We start from the raw sequence: 24,260 nt of genomic DNA, 5'->3' as shown, positions 1-24,260 counted from the left end.
TTCCCTTATCTATCATTTCGAATAGGGGTACTCAATTTACTTCTTAATTTTGGAGGGCGTTTCAGTAGGGTCTTGGTACCCAAGTTCTTTTGAGTTTCGCTTTTCATCCATAGACCGATGGTCAAGCTAAGAGGACCATTCAGACCCTAGAAGACAAGTTGAGGGAGTGTTCTCTTGATTTCTAAGGTAGTTGGGATTAGCATTTCCTATTGATATAGTTCACCTATAATAATATTTACCAGGCAAGCATCGGGATGGTACCATATAAGGCCTTGTATGGTAGAAGAAGTTTGTCATCCATAGTTTGGTTTGAACTGGGTGAAGTTGTTGTGATTGGACCTGATGCAGTGTTGGAAGTTATGGAGAATGTTATGTTGATTAGAGAAAGTTTCAAGACAGCTGAGGAGTCATCAAATGTCATATACCGATGTGAGAACAAGAGATCTTGATTTTGAAGTGGGTGATTTAGTGTACTTGAAGATTTCATCTATGAAAGGGGTGAAGAGGTTTGATAAAAAGGAAAAGCTTAGTCCCCATTATCTTGGCCCGTTTAAAGTCATGAGTCGTGTTGGCAAAGTAGCCTATGAGGTTGAGTTTCCCGCAGAGTTCTGAGTTGTTCATCCTATTTTTCATGTCTCCATGCTTAAAAAGCATATTGGTTATTCCGTTATGGTAGATCCTTCATAGAGTGTTGATATTCAGAATAGTCTTTCATTCGATGAGATTCCCATTGAGATCCTAGATTTTCAGATCCGTAGACTAAGGAATAAAGAGTTTCACTTGGTCAAAGTGTTGTGGCGGAACCAGTCAGTGGAGGGCGCTACTTGGGAGGCAGAAGTAGACATGCGAGCCAAGTACCTGCACCTCTTTTCTGCGAGTTCAGATCAATCCGAATGTATTATTTTTCCTTAATTCAGCCCTTCTAATCTAAAGTTCAGCTATATATCTATTATTGCATGAGTACTTGTAATTTCTGAGGTATTCAAGAGCTTAGAGAGAGATTTTGAGCCGTTTAGCAAATTGCTTCAGCAATGTGTACTCTATTTTTATCATGTTCCTACTCTAACTAGCGACATTCGTGGATGACTATTTTCAAGTGGGAGATATTATAAGACCCCGCAAAGTCCCCTTTTAGTTTGAGCCTTAGAGCGTGTCAAGTGAATTGTAATTCCGACCCTAAAAAATTGGGAAGCAACTTTCCAAGTGATTGGTGTTTAAACCATATAGAATTTTCTTACATTTGACATTTTTTCATGTAAAGAATTGAATTAGCTTCCCAACGATACCAATTTTGTCCAAATCCAACATCGGGGTGAGAAGTTATGGCTGTTTTATTGAGAGTTATCAAAACCGCTCAGGTGCGATGGATGATTCGATGGACCATCGAGTCTGTGACGGACCGTCGCTCAGCCCATCGTAACAAAGTCAGTAACTTCCTTTCCTATCCCAAGTGGGACGGCCAGGACGATGAACCATAAAGGCTACAATGAACCATCGCTGAGACCATTGCCACTGAGGCAGTATGGTCTCATACTGGTCAACATGCGATGGATGATCTGACGGACCATCAAGACTACGATAGACCGTTGCTTCGACCATCAGACCAAGGTAGTGTATTTTTTTTTGGACCAACATGCAGCAGACGATCCGACGGACCGTCAGACTAGTGACAGACCATCACTTCGACGGTCACAACCCTCGTTTAGTATTTTTAGCTCATTTTTAAAAAGGATTTTTGGTCTTCTCCACTCTTTTATGAACCAGATATATTCCAAGTAAAGCAAATGGCTTCATTCATCTCCAAAACACAAAAGAGTTAGGCTTTCTCCCTTAAGATCAAATCTAAAACCCTTCTCCAAGAAATCTAAAAACTCACCATAGATTCAACAAATTGAATGGAGAGTTGAGTTCCCTAAGTTTAAGGGTTGCAAGAACCTTCCCTCAAGAGTAAGAATAAGAGTTTGAAGCAAGCTTGTTCATCTAATTTCATAATCTACGGTATGTGGAGTTTTAAACAAGGGTAATCCTTTCACCCTTGGGCCCAAAGGCTTATTTAAACTATAATTTTCTGCAATCTATGAGATTTTATATGATATCAAATTATGATTTTTATTGATTGCAGTATCTTGATGTTTTCCATGAATTGAAAGTCAAACAGCATGATTTTGCATATTTCCTTAAGAGATTGAAGCTGGGTTTATACCCTATGTTGTTACTCCTTGAAAATTTAAGAGTTTTAATGTTCTAGAAATTGAAGTGTATGAGTATGTTGAGATTATAAGCTAAATTGCTGTAAATTCCAGATTTCTATATGATCTATGCATCTATATGCTATCTAATATGCATTTTGATGAGTTTTAACTTGAGATTAAATTATGGGTCAGTAAGCCCTACTTGAGACTTGCAATTTTATGTACTTTCATGCTATAAGCACCCATGATTTGAGTATTCTGAGATTATTGAGAAATGTTTTGACCTAATGGTCATAGAGCTTAGAAATCCACTTCACTACATGAGATTAAAAATTTTATTATTGGGTTCTTATGAACCATGAGACTACTTTGTAAGTGGATTTTCATGAGATGAGCGAGATAAACTAAATGGAGTAGTATTTAGCACCGAGTTGGGTAAGTTACTTTGGTTTCTTACCCCAGATCTACGTGCCGCCGTAGGTTTAAGATTTTGTACCTGAGGCTAAGATGATTGGGCCCGAGGCCGAGAGAAGTGATCACTAAGTTGAGGATATACTCCTTGGAAAGAGTATGAAGCTTCTCCCTAACGTCAGGTTTCTTCCTTAGGAGGAAAAGATGTTGGACTCCATGTAGCTCGCATGGTTTATGTCGGTAAAGACAAACTCCCTAAACTAAAGTATTTTCCATTGAGATAGAACATTTTCCCTAAGGCTTTGAGATGAGATATTTTCTAAAGTGAACGAATTTTTTTTGAGTATTTTCCAAAGAAAGAAGTAGTTTTCTCTAGTAATAGGAGTTGATCATTAGTTTTTTAACCAAAGTCATATGATTCCGAGTTCAATGGTTTGAGTTTAAAAGAGTTATAAGTCATTGGGCAATAAAGAAGTTTTACTCTCCATGAGATATACGCATGAGTTGAAAGTATTGTTTAAAGCTTCCTTCATCCTATGAGTAATAAGAATAAGAGGAGAGCATAGATTTTAAAGCCAAAGTATAATGACTCATGAGATTCGTGTTACATGCTTCATTCTACATGATATATGAGCTTTACATTTTAGACTTATTCAAGTCATGTGAGTCATTCCTTTTTGCATGCATGATTTGATTAAATAGTATTGATATTGTTTTATGTAAACGAATACACCCCCACATACGCAGTACATTCCCAAGTACTGATCCACATATACGTCTATGTGCTACATTGCCTTATAATGTAGGTTCATGTGCTCAGTCCCAGTCTCATCAGTGATTCCCGAGTACCTTTGTCTATATTTCTCTAGTGGTGAGTCCTCATGGTTCGAGGGCCTATATTCAGATATTTCATTATTTGAGTGGTTATATTATTACTTTTAGTCCAGTTTGAGTTAATTGGGGACCTGTCCCTACGGATCTCTAGTTCATGAAGTAGTAGAGGCTTTGTCAGACTAGTTATCAGACTGTGGTTATGTGAAGATTTCTAGTTTTATGGTTGTTTGGATCGAGTATTATCTTCATATTTCCTTTCATTTGATATGACAGTGCTAGTGTTTTGTATATTCATTCTTGAGTGAGTTATTATGGGAAGTGATAGGCTCATAGGGTTATCTTGGGGCTAATTGTATCCCTAAGCATTGTGTGATGTCCCGCGAGGTGATTTTAGGTCATTACAATAAGCCTTGAAGGATTTGCAATTCCCGAGCTTGGCTCCTTGAAAATGGGCTTGAACTCTCTAGGCTTGTATCAAACCTTATACCCATCCAAGAAGTATGGAACTAGTAGTGGTTCTTGAGGTATCCCTAGATGGTCAACTATGGGTGGAATGGTGTAGTTTCTATAGCAGCAATCATCTATCATAAGGAGGCATCCCCAAACTCCCTAAATGCTTACCTTTCTAGAGTGAACACTTCTTCTTGGATCAATTTTATAAAGCATTGTATACCTCATTGGTACATGGGTACCTCTCATGAGTTCTTTTAGGGCACACTACATTTGGTTGGACTTTATTTTAATATCCCACCAAATAAATGTCGGACCTAAAATACATGTGGCTTTTTCAACTTCACTCATATCACAATCCTTGAAGATCCTTTCACACTTCCATTCCCAATCAAAGACATGTTCCCCTTATATCACCTTATACCTATAAAATGAACAAATAAGATTAGCAGTAAAGTACCTTACCAACACTCGGATGAAACTCACCTTTGTGATCCTCACAGTTGGAGAGGCGAATGTTGAAAGTTGCTTATACTCTGATGGATAATAAAATGCCATTCTATACTTTATGGTCGGAGTGGATTCTTGTTTGAATAACTCAAAAAAATAAAAATCTACATACAAACTTGAAATAAAGAAGTTACAACGAAGTAAGAACTATAAATATGCACAAAGAAGTAGCACAAAAAAAAAAAGAAACGGGCTCAATTCACAACTAAGTAGGATGATTATTAGTTGTTAATTAGGGTTTAGAATCAAGAAAAGAAGAATAAGAATCAAAGGAAAGAAACTAAGAAATCTAAGAATGAGCTTACGATTAAAAGCCAGATATGTTGATTCACTACTCAAGGTTGAGGGTCATAGTGACTGACCGTTACAAGGGTGACTAGCAGTTATCTTGGCCGTCACTCCAAACTAGTAGCTTGCTTGAAATGTGTGTTTGGGCGACGGAAGGGGTGGCGGGTCTTCAACCTTGCAACTGACCATCGGGGTGGCCATCACTCTATTCCAAAATTTTGTTTAAGATCTCCTCTAAGTGATGAAGAGGGTGATGGGTCATGACAATGGTGACTGACCAGCACAATAGTCGTCAACCCCTATCCAGTGTGCTCTCATGCACTTTAACATATGAAGAAGGGTGTAGTGGGTATTTAACAATTTTATCCTTCTTTCGAATATCTTGCAAACTTCTTAGTAGGTTATTCAAGGCCTTGATGCTTCAAAAATGGATCAAAACAACTCTTGAAAGACTTGAGTGTTTTAAGATCCCCTCCTTTGCACTCTTATTTTCTCTTTCTTTATAATATTCCCTTTTGATGTCATCTGATTCTTTCTTTCTTTGGAAGACTTGGAATATTCTTTGGAATAAACAAGGACAACACCTTTTGCTCACTTACTTTTTTGATCAAACACACACTTTTTGAATGTTCTTCTTCAACAATACTTGAAGAACTTGAAGAACACCAAGAGCATTCAAAATTGACCCTTATGTAAATAAACCCAGAATTTAATGAAATTGGAAACCCAAGATCACTACAGCTCCCCAAAAACTATACCAATGATTTCAAGCTCAAAATCCCAACAACAACCCTCCAATTTTGAGAACCCACCTCAAGTTTTCTTCAACTTAAGATCCAATAATGGTGGATGAATAAAATCAACTCGGATTAAGCTTAACTCTTGGATATTGACTCAAGTAGTGATAGGGAAATCAAATAAGGCACCATAAAATCAAAATGACACAAAAATCAACAACCCAAGATAAGAAAAACACTAGAAATATTTTTGGAGTTTTTTTTTTTTTTCTATTTTTTTATGATTTTAAAGATGAAAAACCCAAGATTGACTTCGTAGGAATGAAATTAAGCTTGGCTCTGATACCATATGATATTATCCATACCATGGGGAATCAAATCGAAGAAACAATAAGTAAAGATAGAAGGATAAAAAACGATGATAGAAAGATAGATATAAAATTGATTACAAAAAGGGCAATCTATGGGTATTTCAAACCCTAAACCTCCCTTAATGGATAATAAATGATAACACAGCTTTTACGTGACCACAAAGGGATTAAATCACCCATACAACCAACATTTATAAACAAGGTTCAACAAATGCTTTTCCAAGAACTCGAACACCCCCATTAGTTCAAATGAGTACATCATCTAATTAATCAAAACAAAAACTACCTAAGAAGAAACCCTAATTTTTCTATTTATAGTCCAAGACTAATTATTACATTAAGGCCCTTAATGGCCCATGACCTAATAAACAAAATAGAGGCATCTAGGAGCTACTGCTTAAGGGTGACGGCTTGAGTAACTGACTATCACCTACTTGACTGGACTTTACCCAGGTAGTCAGCTTGATGCACTGAAGTGTTTCTTCACTCGCTTCCTTGGAGGTTCATGGCATGGCTGGTTGGGCTCTTGTTTGATCTTTAAATTACCTTATCCTCTATTTCTTTAGGTCTTTTGTCTTTACAAAGTGCATTCCAAGATCTAAGAAATTAACCACACATGAAATTATGGATTTAGGAGCTTAAAAAGAGTTATCCAAGTGCAATCTTGATTTCTTTAGTGGATCATAGATCGAGCCTCTTTATTCTGGCCTTGAAAAATAGGTTCAAAAGCTTTCATGGCCATTTTTCTTGAATCAGTTGTAATAGTTGTGGTATGTTATGCCAAAGAATAAAGGAGTGCCCATATACTAAGAAGGGAAGTAGAGATACTCATCCTTAGACTCAGGCTAAAAATTCACCTCCTCAGCTAGGCCGACCAACTCTTCGATAAAGTGCTTCTTCCAGTACTGGTGGTGGTCAATGCTAGAATTGGTTTTATGCTTTTCCATCCTATCAAGAATATAAGAGTTCACCTTATGTAGTCACTGGTATTATTTGTGCCTATCACCTTGATATTTATGTATTATTAAACTCGAGAGTAAATTTCTCCTATGTAACTCCTTTAGTTGTTATAAATTTTGGTGTAGGTCTTGAAAATCTCTCTAAGCCCTTCTCAGTTTCCACCCCAGTGGGTGAGTCAGTTTTTGTCAGACGAGTCTATAGGGAGTGTCCTATTATCATCCTCTATAAGATTATACTAGCGGACCTAATAGAGTTAGAGATGGTAGATTTTAATTTTATTTTGGGCATAGATTGGCTTCATTAATGCTATGCATCGATAGATTGTCACAGCGGGATAGTGAAGTTCTAATTTCCTAATGAGGCAGTATTTGAGTGGAAGGGTAGTTTTGCTTCTCCTAAAGGTCATTTTATCTCTTACCTTAAGGCCCAAAAGTTAATATCAAAAGGGTGTATTTATCATTTAGTTAGAGTTCATGATACTAAGTCTGAAGTTCTGACAGTTTAGTAAATTCGAGTAGTAAATGAGTTTCTTATGGTTTTTCCTATAGATCCTCCAAAGGTATCACTAGATAGAGAATTATAATTCAGTATTGATCATCTTCATTATACTTAGCCCATCTCTATCCCTCCATATTGTATGGCTTTGAACAAGCTCAAAAAATTAAAAGAATAACCTAAGGACCTCTTAGATAAAGGTTTCATCAGACCTAGTGTATCTCTGTGGGGCGCTCTATTCCTCTTCGTGCGCAAGAAAGATGGTACTCTTAGAATTTGTATAGACTATAGACATTAAACAAGGTTACCATTAAGAATAAGTATCTCATTCCTAGAATTGAAGATCTATTGGACCAACATTAGGGTGCCAGGTGGTTCTCAAAGATTGACCTTATATTGGGGTATCATTAAGTGAATCTCCAGGAGCAGGACATTCCAAAACACCTTTCCAAACAAGGTATGGACATTTTTAGTTTGTAGTAATGTCGTTTGGACTGACAAATGCTCCTGCATCCTTTATGGATTTAAAAAATAGGATCTTCAATTAGTACTTAGATAAGTTTGTCATCGTCTTTATTAGCAACATACTGGTGCATTCTAGAAGTGAGAAAGAGCATACAGACCATTTGAGAATAGTATTGCAGACCCTTAAGGGCCAACAATTGTATGCAAAGTTTGGTAAATGTGAGTTTTTGTTGAATCTGTTATCATCTTGGGGCATCTTATTTTGGGGGTAGGTATTCATATAGATCCTCAAAATACTAATGCAGTAAAGAAGTGGCCTATATTCATCACTCCATCAGATATCAGGATCTTTTTAGGTTTTTTTGGGTAATATGAAAGATTTTTTGAAGGTTCTCCTCTATAGCTGCACCATTGACTAAGTTGACCCAAAGGATGGTGAAGTTTATATGGTCGAATAAGTGTGAGAAGATTTTTCAAAAGTTGAAGAATAGATTGAATTTGGCTCTAGTGTTAGCTTTGCTAGTAGGGACAGATGGATTTGTAGTGTATTATGATACTTCTAGAGTAGGTTTAGGTGGGTGTTGATGTATAATGGGAAAGTGATAGCCTATGCTTCCAGAAAACTCAAGGATAACAAAAATAATTACCCAACTCATGATTTGGGGTTAGCTTTCATGGTTTTTGCTTTGAAAATTTGGAGGCACTACCTCTATGGTGTGCATGTTGATGTTTTCAGTGACCATAAGATTCTTCAGTTTGTATTTAATCAGCAGGAGTTGAATCTTCATGAAAGAAGGTGATTAGAGTTGCTGAAAAATTATGATCTGAGTGTGCTCTATCATCTAGGCAAGGCCAATGTGGTGGATAATGTACTGAGTAGGTTGTACATGGGACTGTGTGACTCAAGTGAAAAATAAAGGGCGATAATTGATCAAAAGGTACACAGATAACCTATATAGGAATCCATTTGATAGATATTAATGGTGGGGAAAAAGTAGTATAGAATGGTTCAGAATCATATTTGGTAGTAGAAGTGAAAGAGAAATAACAAAATGATCCTAAACTTAGTTAGACATTGAAGGCAGTCCAACAATAGAAGGTTGAGATTTTCTCCCAAGTAGGAGATTATTTACTTCGCTATCAAGGTAGACTCTGTGTTCCAAATGTAGATGGGTTAAGAAAGAGAATACTAGCTTAGGAACTTGGTCTGAGTTATTTCATTTATCTGGGTGCTACAAAGATGTATCGTGACTTATGAGAAATTTATTGGGGGAATGTTATTAAGAGAGACATAGCTGAGTTTGTAGAAAAGTATCCCAATTGTTAGCAAGTTAAAATTGAACACCAAAGACCAGGTGGTACTTTCAAAAATATTACTATCTCCACTTGGAAGTGGGAAGTAATGAATATGTATTTTATCATAGGATTACCTCATACAAGATGTCAGCATGATTCAATTTTGGTCATAGTAGATCGAATGTCAAAGTCAGCCCATTTTCTATAGGTCAAAACTTCAACCACCATGGAGGATTATACCAGATGTATATCAAGGAGCTATTAAGGCTTTATAGGACACACTTATCCATCATTTTAGACAAAGGCTCGTAGTTTACTTCACAATTTTGGCAATAATTTAGAAAGTCCTTGGTACAAAGGTTAAGCTTAGTACTGTATTTCATCCGCCGATCGATGGTCAGGCTTAGCATACAATCTAGACATAGATATATTAAGAGAATGTGTTTTAGACTTTAAAGTATGTTGGGATGATCACTTACCGTTGATTGAGTTTTCTTATAATAACAGTTATCATACTACCATTTAGATGGGTCCATTAGAAGTGTTTTATAGGCGTAGATACCAATCACCTATATGATGGTTTAAGGTTGGTGATGCATCTTTGCTTGGGCCATATTCTATTCTTGAAGCTATGGAAAAGTTCTAGGTGATTTGTAAAAGTATGAAAACCACTCAGAGTCATCAGAAGTCATACGTTGATATGAGAAAAAGGGAACTTGAGTTCCAAGTAGGCAACTGGGCATTCCTGAAGGTGTCTCCTATAAAAGGAATAATGAGATTTTGACAGAAAGGGAAGTTGAGTCCATGATTTATTGGTCAATATGAGAGAGTGAAGTGTCTTGGAAAGGTACCTTAAGAATTGAATTTTCCATCAGAGTTAGATGTGATTCATCTAGTGTTCTATGTTTCAATGCGTAAAAAGTGTATTGAAAGTCCATCCTTGGTAGTCCTCCTAGAAAACCAGGGGATCAAAGAAATTTTTTTGTAAAAAGCATAACGTAGAGATACTTGATAGGCTAGTCTGAAGGCTACGAAAAAAAGAAGTAGCATCAGTTTTCTGGAGAAGCCAATTATTTGAATTGGATACTTGGAAAGCTGAAGCAGACATAATTACAAATTATCCTCATCTCTTTTCTTCCAACTTAGTTCCTACTGAAGGTAAATAGTTATTTTTAACCAAAACTCTCTCCTTAAGTCTGTTTAAGTATTCTTGAGTCATATCATATATGGTGTGTGGTTGGATCCTTAAGATAGATGTAAACTTACTAATAAGTTGGTTGTTGGTGTGATTGATATTTTTTTTAGTCCTAAGTGATGCCTTATACAAGGACGAATGTCTCTAAAGGGAGATATTATAATACCCCATCCATAAAGGTTTTCTTTCCATTATACGACTCATCCCTTAAGTCACATGTACATCATATGAGTTGTAAATTGAAATCGTATCCAAAGAAGTATGGCATGAAGGACAGTATTTTGTAGGTATGACTTGATCCTAGGAGTTTTTGTGTGGGGTATGAATCATATAAAGGTGAGTCATAAGTTTATTAGTATAGGATCCTTGAGATACTATCCTAAATATGAGTAGGTAGCTAAGGGTCATATAATGAAGATACGAGTCATAGGTGGAGCTGTAAAGTTGATCAGTATGTGCCCTCTTTTGATTTTGTCTATCTTTGATTTATGATGACTAGTCGTAACATTCAATATAAGTTGTATGATCAACTCATAAGAATTGGCGAGTAAATTCTGAGAAGTTAACCTAAGGGTCGTTTTAGTCTTTTACCCCCTATAACTTACAAACCATGATATTTAACCCCAGGGGCATTACTTTTCCTCTCTTTTCCATCAATTAAACAACACAAAATCCCTTTTTACATTCTCAAGAAAAAGATTAGGTTTTCTTTGAAAGATCATCTCCCAAATCTCAAGGGTCATGTTTGCTTCACCAAGCCAAAAAACTTAAGGTATGTGGGGTTTATAAACATGGATATTCCTTTATCCTTATACCCAAAACATATTTTATAGTTAAAGATATGATTTTCAATTATGGTTCATATCTAAATTATCTTGTCTTTAGTTTATGTAATTATCATGTGATTGAAGTATTAAAGTGCATACATGTTCTCATCTATTTATATTTCTACTTAAAGATTCTCTATTTGATTTGAATATCATAAATTTGATTTGAGACATTGATTAAAGATTTTCAACTGAGTTTTAAGCATGATATTGTATTACAAGTTATATGAAGGAAAGATGAGATTTTAGGCTTATGTATAAGCACTATGTATACAAGAAAGTTTGATCTTATGATTCAATGACAAGACTTGAAATCAATAATTGTTCATCCTATTTATGATTTAAAGTAAAGAAAAGCATAATTGGTTTCTAGAATATATACTCTTATGATATTTTAAGGTGGATTTCCTAAGTACAAGTATATATATAAACTTATGGTGTAGTATTTATCACCGAGAAGGGAATGCGGATGAGTGTATCCTAAATTATCAAAAACTATGAACCAACGCAGGTTAATCTTTTTCCTAATATGGATGAAGTAAAGTATAGTGATCACTAAGATAAGATTCTATTTTGATGTCAACGATAGAACAACTCTCCCTAATGTGGGTAAGAATTGGACTATCGGTAGCTCACATGGTTTATGTTTGTTAAAAGAATCTCCCATTAAAGGATTAAAAGAAAAGATATTTAGGAAACTAAGAGTTATGGATCCCTAAGTTTATTTATATGCTTCATCCATGTTTTGTGATCTTGTAGTCTTTAGTTATACTCAAGTCTGAGGTGAGTCATTTACGTTGAGCATGCACAGTTTGAAAGCTTATATATAATCAATATTGTTTTACTTATGCATTCACTCCAAATGCTTAGTACATTCTAGTAGTACTGATCCATATATATGACTGTTTTCTACATTATCTTATAATGTATGTTCTAATGCATTTTTCCAACAGCACGAGTCACTTCAGTATCATTACCTGTATCTCGACATTTGGTGAGTCCTCATAGTCCAAAGACCCAGTGTTTTAGATTTGTGTTTTCTTTGGAGAAAGTATTTCAGACATTGAATTTAGTTTATGTATCGGTTAGCTAGGGTTTGTCCTAGTGGCTCTCTAATCTATAGTAGAGGCTTGTCAGACTATGAATAAGCTTAAGTTCAAGAAATTTGTGTAAATATTCCTAAGTTAAAGAATCACTTAAGTTATGAAATTGTTTACCTTTGTTTCCTTCTCATGTTTACATCCTTATTGGGTAAGTTCTGAGTTGTAAAGATATCATGGGTTAGCTTGGGGCTATAGGTAGTCCCAAGTACCGTGTGACATTCTGGGGGAACTTTTGGGGCATTACTATTTAGCAGATTAGAACCACCTCATTCTAGGGTGTTGGTGCACAGTTTTCCAAGGGTGGTCTCCATGGTTTTAGAGACGATACTCAGGCATGCATGATAGGTAGTCAGGAATGTACATATTTCAATGGTAGGTGGGGTCACTTATTTGTTATATTTGGTAGATGTAGAGACTTTGGATGCTATGATCAATAGTATAATTTAAATATGCCATCAGCTAGCTTTTTCTATATGTAATTTGGGCTCCATACTTTTGCATATTTCTTTTTATTATGCATCACAGTTGAGGTTTTATGGGATCCTTTATGTGTGACTTTTCGAGTAGCTACTCTGATTGGTGATTTTTAGAAGTGGATTAGGTGTGTCGACTGTGCTTGGTGACAATTCAAGAGTACGTGTGATGACCCTCCTAATCATTTCCTTAATTTTCATGTATTTTCAATATTTCAATCCTTCTCATAGTGGCTATAGGTCATTTATGACTTTCCAAAACTATTGGTTCGATTACCGGGCAGTTTATTTGGGTTTTAGGCTCATTTTTCTATATTTGAGAAATGCTTGCAAATAATTTGTCTCAGGCTAAAACTCTTAGTAAACAACTTGAATGAGAATTCTAACAGAGCCATTAGATCTAGACCATTGATTTTAGGCTAGGAGGACCCTTGGTTCGGGTCTCGAGGCTTTCAAGTTTATTTTTATCTATTAGGTTGATTTTGGTTAATATGACCCTTAGGTGTGGACCTAAATTTTATATAAACGACCTCAAATGGAAATTTGATGGAACTATTTATTTAGAATTACAATTTTGGGTTATTTCATCTTGAGTGGTTAGATGAAAATTAGTTAAAATTGCCTGAAAGGGTCCCAGTGGTAATATATTGTAACACAATGTTTTTCCACAAACATGGTGATTTAATTAGATCTAGACTTGTTTTATGATCAATTTTCACAGTGGTTCATGTTCGTAGTATTTTGAATAAGCTACGAGCGTCAAAAACAAGTTTCAAAAGTTGCTAGTGCTGGTGTGGCCACTTAAGCAACCGTTGACTATTTGACCTGGTTTCTTAAGCGACCGTTTAGCTGCTTAAGAAATATTTTGACCATTTGACCTAGTCTTTTAAGAGAACAAAGTGTCGCTTGAAAAACCAATCGCGGAGTATGACTCAAATCAAGCATATTTTGTATTTTTTACATTTTGGGGAAGGAAGCTCTATTTTGACAAGTCTTGATACGTTTCTCTTGAATAATCATTGTTTATATGATTATAAGTTCATATTTCTCCTTTTTCAAAAGTAACCATTTCATTTTTCATAATTTCCTACTAATATTGTGAGTCAAAGCACTTTTACCGCCATTGTTGGAGCTTTAAGCGTGGAAAATTGTGGGAAATCTTCCATTGAGGCTAAGGTAAGGTAATTCAAAACCTTTGATCATTTCCCATTATTTTATCCCTTCAAATTCCTCTCTTTTTCTTGTAACACCAAGAAATTAGTTTTTAAACTGTAATAACTTTTTAGGCTGATTCGGGCCTTTATTCGAGCTCCGTTTGTTCTAAAAATTTTGAGCATGCATTCTTTGTCCTTTGAGGGACCTTTTGACGGATTAAATTTTGAGATTCTTTTAGTTGGCCCCATGAATCCAATTTTGACCCAATTTCGGGCTTGAAATTTTATACAGCATTATGTTATTATTTTACTCCTATTAACGTATAGATGATTATTTTGATAGTAAAACATCATTTTTGGGATTGTGGAAAAAAGACAAGCGATTTGTGAATGATTAAGAACTTGTAGTGCAGAATTGATGTAGGCTTTGCTATATTTTTCTCTTGGAGATAGTGTATTGTGTGGATTTCATGGTAGGTAGGGATTATAAGATATATTTTTTACTTGTATGTCATAACTTAGCCTATTTATGGAATTTGGGACTAGGAAGGTGATATGATCATTAGGATGAAATACATGTTATGGCCTTCGAATCACATTACCTTTGATTATAGGCATGTTAACCATAGAATAATAATAAGGACCCTTTTATATAAAACTCACTATTTACGCACTGACTTGGACCATAGTTTTCTGAATTATAGTTTTATTATTCTCCAATTTATTTGTTATTGGGCCCAAGGCCGTGGTTACGACCCTTGTTGAACTTCAGGTGAGTATTCTGCCCTTAGAAATGGCGTGATTCATGTTTATGGATGCTTTGACAGTTATTGTTTTATTTTTTGGATACTGGTGATGACATGAATACTTTTAGGCATATTCATGCCCACTTAGTGGTATGATTGAAACAAAAATTATGATTATACTATTGTTTTCTAAAAGAGATTTATTCCTACTATTCATTTTTAAAACGAATTCTTTTATAATAGGAACGTACCACCTTATTTATGATTTAGAAAATGGTCTAATATACTCTTCAGCTATAGAAAATGGTACACAAATACCCTCCTTCCACCTTTAGGCTCAAAAATACCCTTCCATCCATCTATTTGGCTCAAAAATACCCTTAATGTATTAGAAATGACTCAAAAATACTCTTCTTCCTCTGTTGATTCAAAAATACCCCTCTATCCACCTATTTGGATCAAAAATGCCCTTAACATTAAATTTATGTTCAAAAATATCTCCTCCTTTATATTACATTATTTTTTTTGGTTTCACATAGGGGTAAATTTTTTTTGTAATTATAATTTTTTAATTATGATATTATATATTTTTTGGTGGAATAGATATACATTAATTAGTAGATCATTTTTTTGGTTTCACATAGTGGTGGGCTTTTTTTAGTTACAATTTATTTTATTATTCTATTATTTTGAGGTTTTTTAATTATAATTTTTTAATTATTACATAGTTTTTGTGGGTTTTATGTCAGGGGTGGGGTTTTTTTAATTATTATTTTTTAGTTTTAGGTTGGTACCAAGTTATGAAGTAATTTATGGTACATCATAATAGCTATATTTATGGTAATTTTTGTTGTTTTAAGAAATATATTCTTTCTATTTTGGGACTCTTAATTTTCTTCCACATATTTTAGGACTCTTAATTTTCCTATATGTTTCGGGTTTCATATTTATATATTTTAGGACTCTTAATTATATTCTATTTATTTCTTTAATAAAATAAAAATTAAAGGAAAAAGATTCAATGATTTTATCTATTGTAAAGTCTTCTAAGGGAGAATTTTTTTTTGGTTTTACGTAGGGGTGTTTTTTTATAATTAAATTTTAATATATATGTATATATATATATCTATATATATATATATCTATATATATATATATGTATATATATATATATATATATCATTACTATTTTTCTTTGTATTATTACTATTTTTATGGTTTCATGTTGGAGAAAGATAGAAGTGTAAAATATTATGCATTTTTACCTAAATTAAATAAAGACTTAAATTACTTTCAAGTTTTTTTTTTTTATAAAGAGTTCAAAACATAAAAAGAACTAAAAGTCCTCAAAATTTTACCTAAAATATGTTTTCTAATATTTGAGCAGACATAGATAATCATTAACTATGAGAGTATTTTTCCTTTGCTAATTATCCTATTTAAGGAATTCTATTCTAATTTTGCACTTAAACATTAGTTAATTCTTTTTAAATTTTTATATATAACTAAAAAAATTAGTGAAAAAAGGACCACTAAATTGTGAATGAATTTGAGTCTAATTACATGTGGACCAATGAAAATAATGTCATATATTTAATTTAAATAAAATTATATTTCAAATCAGAATTTGTTAAAAGGAGGAGACATTTTTGGACTTAAATTTTTTTAAGGGTATTTTTGATCCAAATAGGTGGATGGAGGGGTATGTTTGAACCAATAGAGGAAGAAGGGAAGTTTTGAGCCATTTGTAATACATCAAGGGTATTTTTGAGCCAAATAGATGGATGAAAGGGTATTTTTGAGCCTAAAGGTGGAAGGAGGGTATTTATGTATCATTTTCAATAGTTGAAGGGTATATTAACCGTTTTCCATTTATGATTTATGAGCTTTTAACACTAAAGATAGTATTTTTGAAATAAGGCTGATATTGATATCGGTCCATGGTTTATTCACTCTTTCACCACTACTATTTATTTTAGTCGAGAGAGATTCGATTCTTTCTATGTTATTATATTGATTTTGTCCGACAGTTGATCTCAGGAAATGGTTATTCAGTTACGACACTTATGATACTATTTGTGATTCCAATCTAGCACTTATGATACTATTTGTAGTTCAAGTATCGTATTAATGATACTATTTCTAGTTCAACTCTAACATTTAAGATGTTGTATGTTGTTTCAGTTCGGTACTTATGATATATTTTCTGGTTCCAATAAGGCATTTCAACCTCAATAGAATTGAAAATTTTCCTAACATAGGTTATTTTAAGAAAAAGTGGTCCCACACCTAATCTTACATTTTTAACCAAAAGCAACTAATATCCTAAAATGAGTCTAGAAGCCTCAAGAACAAAGCGAAAGGTCCAACTTGACCAAACTCCTTATTCTAAAACAAATGAAACTATCAATATTCTCATCCAAGGTTTTTTACCAAATATTATTAACAAATCCAAACTTCTCTTCTCCAAACCCTCCAAAATAGAATAATTGGATTTAGACACAAACAAACTGCTTTAAAATCGAACCAACTATCTCGACAAGTCACAAATGAATTGTAGTCACTAAGAGAAAGATTGAAACACATAAAATACATGAAAAAGAAGAGGATGACCTAGAGGTCATTAAAACATCCACTATTAAAAAGACTTTTATCCTCATAAATCAAGGAATAGAAGTACTTGAAGACTTGAATAAGTGAGGATACTTAGCCTACAGTCCTTGATAGGTATCCTATCTATCCTTAGTGGAACAATGTCTCAAATGAACCTTCACCACTGAAATCTCTCTAGACCTTAGCTATATACCATCTCTATCTTAGACAACAATCACTGCTAGTTGAATGCCATTTTATCATCAAATGTAATTAAATCTCATTGTCATAAAAAAAGACCATACTTTATATGTTTTCCCTACTTCTCTCTAGAACATCAAAGAGCATCCCGAATTCTCCTTCTAGGGTTCTTGAACAAATCCTTACCTTTTAAAGAAAATGTAAGCAAAAACACTTCTGGTTTAGCTTAATTTTCATATGGAATATTAGGAAAACATGCTATTCATGTCTGATTATAAATAGAGGGCAGAATGTAAAAGTGTGAAGGAAAGTTTTTTCAGTTGGTTTAAAGTGTGAAGGAAAGTTCAAGTTCATGAAGAGTTCAAGATAAAATAATAAGTTGCAGAAAATTGAGGTAAGGTGACTGCCCTATTTTATCCTCCTTATGTAAAAGTTTGGGTAAAGAATTATGGATGTGTTGTTATTAAGAACTCAAGGGATGACGAGTCCAATTTTTTACTGCTGCGATAAAGGAAATTTTGGGCTATTTTATGGACTGTTTGTTGTGTATATGTTGGGGACGGCCAACTTATCAAAAAATACTTATCTAGAATGTAATTATGAATCATCGATACATGGAAAACAAAGCAAATGGCAAAAAATGTTAGATGTAAGGCTAACTTATATACCACGTCTCCTACTCACTAAGTAATATCAAATGGACCAATAACAAAGGATAAGCTTGCCCATAGTCCTCTTAAACCTCATAAATCCTTACATGTAAAACCTCAATCAAACACAAAATCACCAACACCCAACTCTAACACTCGAAGCTTGTAGCCAACATAACTCTTCTGCCTATTCAAAGTTGATTATAGCTTCTACTAAATAACTTAGTATCCAAATGCACACATAAGTGTATTTAGTCGTAAAAGTAATAGATGATTTTTATTTAAGATATTGCACTCACATGGACTTGTCAATTAACTATCACTAAATTAGGCTAAAAAATTATTTATTTAAACAGTTAATTTGGAGATGAATTTATAAATTAACATAAAAAAATAAAAATGAATATATAATAAACAATCAATCCAAGAAATACCATATTTTTACCTAATCAATACAATGAATCAAACTCAATATATTACTATTATGTTGAGTAATCAATTTCATCAACATACTTGTTTATCTAGTTGTTTATTTACGAGATTGATTAAATGATTATTGCATGGTAAATCTCTAATCTTCTATCCAAATTGACCACACAACAACATCATTGAGTATGTCACTTCCCTCTTCAAATTCATTTACATGTCTTTTTGTTTTACAATCAAGCAAGGTGATCTAAATATATACCTATCCTAGCCACAAACCAATTTCTTATTTTACTAAAAAAGAAATCTTATCCCTTTGATTCTTTACTCTATTTTGTTGATTCTCCTCCCGAACTCACAAAAAGATTATAGTTTTATTTTAATTGAAGCTATGCATTAAAATAGTAAGCACGAGAAAATAAGAAAAACTATGATGATAACCAAAGAAATCAAAACAAGAGTTACTAAACAATCATGTAGTGCCCACCATAACCTTGGAACAAGAAGCATAACTCCACATAGACATGGAGATGTTACAAAAAAATCATACAAAGAAAAATATCAAAATAAATAAAATAAGGAAAGAAAATAATAAATCAATTTTTTCTAGTCTCCACGGTGGATTCTAGATCTCTCCAAGTCAAAAGTTTTGTAAAATTCTTTATTATGGACTATTTATTGGTATTGCAATAATCCTCAGATAAAATAACTGAGTTAAAAATAAACTAAAAAAAATAATGTTGAATTTGTTGGGTGTCACAACTATTGCTTTTCATGTCCTTCATGTATCTGGTAAGTTTCTTCATCATACTTCCAAAATTGCAAACTATATATATAATATATTACGATATTCAATTTAATCCATTGAGTTGTCTTCTTGAGTTACTTATATGATTTCTCATTACTTATACGATATTAAGTAGAATCTATAAAATAATGACATTGAAATACTACATTTAAGATCAATAATGACTAAATATATGTAATTTTAGTCTCACATCATTATCACCCCACACATAGACTCTTCCTCATCCCCTAGAAAACGTTAAAGCTCATACCAATAAATCTAGTCTAGGAATGTCACCAATTTGCTTGATATAAGAAATTAGATCATATAAAATTCACAACATCAAATACACTTCTCGATCATTATGTAAGAAATACAAAAAAAAATATCTTACCTCCTAACCTTAAATAAGAACTCCAACACATTAAATTTAAGCTCGCTCACCTACTCTTGTCAAAGAAAGACAATAATATCACTTATCCATCACAAAATAAGTGTCATCACAAGAAAATAAAATAATCTAAAAACACAATTTAATTAAGGAATTTTGATCAAAGATTAACTCTTATACTCACAAAATAATTCATATATATGCATTACGAACCATACACTTTCCCGCTATGCATTTCTCAAATAATTATGTATCCCTGAATAGAATTAAATTGGACTTTAATGGGTTGTAATGTTGGTTCTGGAACAAGTAGGAAAAAAATACTAATTAATTAGACTAACTTAAGCACTTTGCACATTTTTTGACTTTCACCTATTATTTTCTCCTCTTTATGTCCTGTAATGCCCCGTATATTTCAAAACATAATTAAAACTTGAGATTGTAAGATGGTATATAAGCTTAAAATAAGAGTTAAGCATTAATTTATAGTAGAGGGATTAAGCTATTGGAAATATAGGATAAATTTAATGAGGTTCTTTCTTGACTTAATATCTGACAAGTAGATGTATCACCTAATTAGAATAATTGTCCGAATTGAGGCCTATATTGATGGACTCATTTGAGGCCCAAATTAACTAAAAGAAAATAAGAAGAGTAACAACCTAATGACCAATATTTCCAAGCCCATAAAGAGTTACTTAAAAATGTCCTAGTAGGTCCATCACCTACTTGGACTTTTGACCATAATAAATGGACAAAGTAGGTGCATCAGTTACATAGCGTTTATGGACAAAATTAGAGTCAAATGGTGGCCGAAAATAAAGAGAACAATGAGCCAAAAAAGTGAGTCCTTTAAAGGTAAAAAATCATCAATAAACTCTTTTTTTTTTCTCATCAAGTTCAATTTCTCTCAAGTCTTTCAATCTCTCTATTCTATCCTTAAAATAGCTTCCCTATTTTTCATTATAGTTTTAACATTCTTCAAAATAATTTTTGTAAAGTAGACCATAAGTTGACCTTCTCTCCTTCTTAGTTTTAAATATATTAGAATGTTATTCAAGGGGAGTGAATATATAGGTTTTGGCTGCCAAGCTGCTGCCATTATCTTTCAAAGATTAAGGTAAGAATTTCATCTCATAACCTTGGGTTGTTGGTCTATTTTAATCTAATTCTTGTGCTAATTTTCCTTACTATTTTGTGATTTATAAAAGTTCACAAAGATAGTAATTAGGGAAAATAACATATTAAGATATCCAAGGTAAGGTGCTACTCCAACTTCTAATTGTTAGCTCATTTGGGTATTCTAGACATACTTGTATGAACCTCATAGGATGGTAATTGAAAGTGTGAGATCAAATTTTCTAAATATATTGTGATGTTATAGCTATATAATTGTATTGAGAAGTTAGGAGGTTATGGCTGGCCTTAAAAAAGATTAGTTAAGGTAAGTACAGCGTATAAATAAAGGTGCAAACATGGGGTTTGTTGTACTAGTTTATGGATTTTGTGACTATTTATGGTTTTTTTTTAACTTTATTGCTATTATGAGGAAGTGATTTACCTTATAAAATGGCTGAATGGATCTTCCATTTCAGTGTAAAAGAAGGTTATAGTGATACATCATGTGTTTAGGGGTTTGGATGGTCTTACTACATGTCAAGTATTTAGCTACTATTTTTGTAGGATTATAATGTGAGTAGGTTCTAAAATTATCTTTAATATGTACTTATAATATAGAGTAACACTTAAAAGAAAAAGGTTGAATTGTCATAGTCACATTGGTCTAAAGTTATGGTATGTAAGGTTATTCTTTTTCATCTTCTTTGGCATCAAATCTCATATTAGTTCTAGTACAAACAAAATGAGTTTCCCAAGAATTATCACTTGTAAAGGATATATAAAACTGATGTACGAATTTTAGCATCTCTAATGACCTTATTTCTACTCCCTATGATCTCACAAACGTGTCAAACTACTTCAGATATGTATTTATTACTAGATTTGTGTATTTACACTTTCCAGTAAAACCTTTGCTCCTCTTCTACAAGTCAATAAGACCCTAGATTACATATGGTAAGTGCGCTCATGTGTTAGGTATGTAATCTGCTCATTTACTACCAACTTGCTTAAATTTTATATTTGATAATATACTTTATTTTCTCACACATTTACACGTTCCCTTCATTGGGCATCACTCCCATTGTCGTACTCTATAATGTTACCTCGTAGAATTCCTTCTCGTTCCATTCTATATTTTTCATCTCCTTAGATGGAATATATATTTATCCCTAAATCAAATCTGTCAACACTCTAGTAGTTCTTATGTGCACGTACCTTTCATTTGACACTGTTTACTAAGTATTTAGTTACATTACTGTCTAGAAAACCTATATCTTTGATAGTTAGATGCCTTCACTCTAAATGTACCTATGTTCCATTTAAGATGTCAAAGTACTGATTGTGTCATTTAAGATCCAAAGTATTATATTGCTATTACAATTACAAATTCTTGCTACTTCATTGGTATTGACTTAAGTGCATATTCACATATTTCTTAGTACTAGTCTATAGTCACATATTTCATTGTTATTGTGTCCATAAAAATAACAATCTCAAAGATTAAAGAAATGAATTAATGATAATATATTTATATGTGGGTGGTAGCTCAGGAGTAAAAAACTAGCATGGGCCGATCCCAATACATAGATTTATGGGTGGTATCCTAGGGGTGAAAGGAACACCTAGCATGCTTTGATCCTATTATTGGGTGGTATCCCAGGCGTGAAATGAAATCCTAGCATGGGTCGATCTCGATTTGAGTATTGATGAGAAACATATCCAAGGGGTATAATTCATAGCATGGGTCATCCTGTTTTACCATTGATCAGCTGGTCATCTATAACACATGGCTTATAAACATTATAAAGCAAAGAATAGTAAAATTAAAGAAAAACATATAATGTACAGGCTTCCACAAGTGTAAGTAAAGGTGGCTGTTTATCCTTATCTATACATTTATATATTGATCCATGATTTCATTGATCTCTTTTTTCACTTATGGTTATCTCATGCCTTACATATTTAGTACATTACTTTGTACTAACGTCCCTCATGGGGGACCAAAGTTCTATGTTGTAGGAACATGTTCTTAGCTAGTACATCTCTTGAAAGAAGTACAAGATACTCAACGGCTATTGGTGAGCTCTAAGTTGATTTCGGGCCTTGTCGAGTCTTTATCATATATTTTTTATGGTTTTAAAATCATGGATCCCACTAGAGGCTTTGTAGACATTGTATAGTAGTCATATGTATTTATAGATTTATATGTAATTTGTATCAGTTTGGCTAATTGGTTGGTATTGTAAACAAAACTTCTTATCAACAATTTGATAAAGCTCAACTCACTTCCATAATTGAGGGGTGAAGTGGTTGTTGTCAAGTAACCCAATGTAAATTGGGGTCAAATATCGAGGAGTGAATGCTATGACTTCAGACCTATAGGTATTCCAATTACTATAAGGTCATCTAAAATGCTAAAGAATAGACATGTGTAATTAAATGGGGGTATTTTCTTGGGAACCTTTTTAATACTACCTTTAACAAGTAATCAATAAAAGATATCTTTGTTTTGAATTCAAGGTTTGGAGGAATCTTGGGATCATTTATCCTTAGAGATAAAGCATGTGGGATATTGTTGGCTTATTATGGAATTTTGTTGTTAATTAATGGATAGGCTAAGTAGAAGGTCGTTGAGGTCAATCTTTCAATAAACCCCAACTATTTTACTCATTATCTCTTTGGAAAATCTAACAAGTGTGGTGTTTGTAGAACTACCCAAAACCTCAACCAAGCGTCCCTTTTTCTAGTATGATCTTCTTGACATGAATTACAATCCCTAAACACTTATTTATTGCCAGGGGTAGTAACCCATAGGTTTAGTTGTTCACCATTACCTTGTCCTTCGATAACCCTCTTTTGAGGATGTTATGGGTTGCCTAATATTCACCTAAGTCCCACTTTCAAGGATGACAAAGGGTTTCTAGAGCTTTGAGCTTTAACCCATCAAACCCATTTGGAAATTTGGAGTTTTTAACCATTAAATCCCAACACAAAAGCTCAAGTAAAGGTGAAACCCATAACAGCTAAACTCCATTAAAACACAACAATACTACACACAATCACACACAAATTCAACATAATCCCAAGAGTAAATTATTTTAGCTACTCATTAAAGTGTGAGCCTATGCTAACATATTTGAGGCTTTTAACTTTAAATAATTGTAAGATCTTGAGCAACTTTAGTTGTTTTTGATTAATTTACTTTGATTTTGCAGTAAATGTTGAGATGTAGGAGAACCAAAAATAATGGAAGAAAAAGGCTGAAAGGTGAAGCAAATAAAAGACAAGTGTGGCTGACGACATTCATGATAAGTCGTTATCCCAGTGATAAGCTATCAAAGACAACGTCAACCTTAAATAGGAGATGAGTTTTAGATGGAAGAGTTGATGAAATTTTGTGATAGGCCATTAGGATGGTGATAAGGCATCAAGGATACCGTCAAACATAGACAGAACATAAGAATTGTAGCAGGAATAAGATGATATTCTTGATAAGCCATCGTTGTTGTCGTTAGTATTAGATAGTAAGAGCCAAAAATGAAGAGGAAGTGAAGACATCCCAGATAAGTCATCATACTCCTAATAAG

Source organism: Capsicum annuum, chromosome 3 (assembly GCF_002878395.1).
Source record: "Capsicum annuum cultivar UCD-10X-F1 chromosome 3, UCD10Xv1.1, whole genome shotgun sequence".
NCBI classification, from domain to species: Eukaryota; Viridiplantae; Streptophyta; class Magnoliopsida; order Solanales; family Solanaceae; genus Capsicum; species Capsicum annuum.
Note: the sequence above shows the minus strand (reverse complement) of the source record.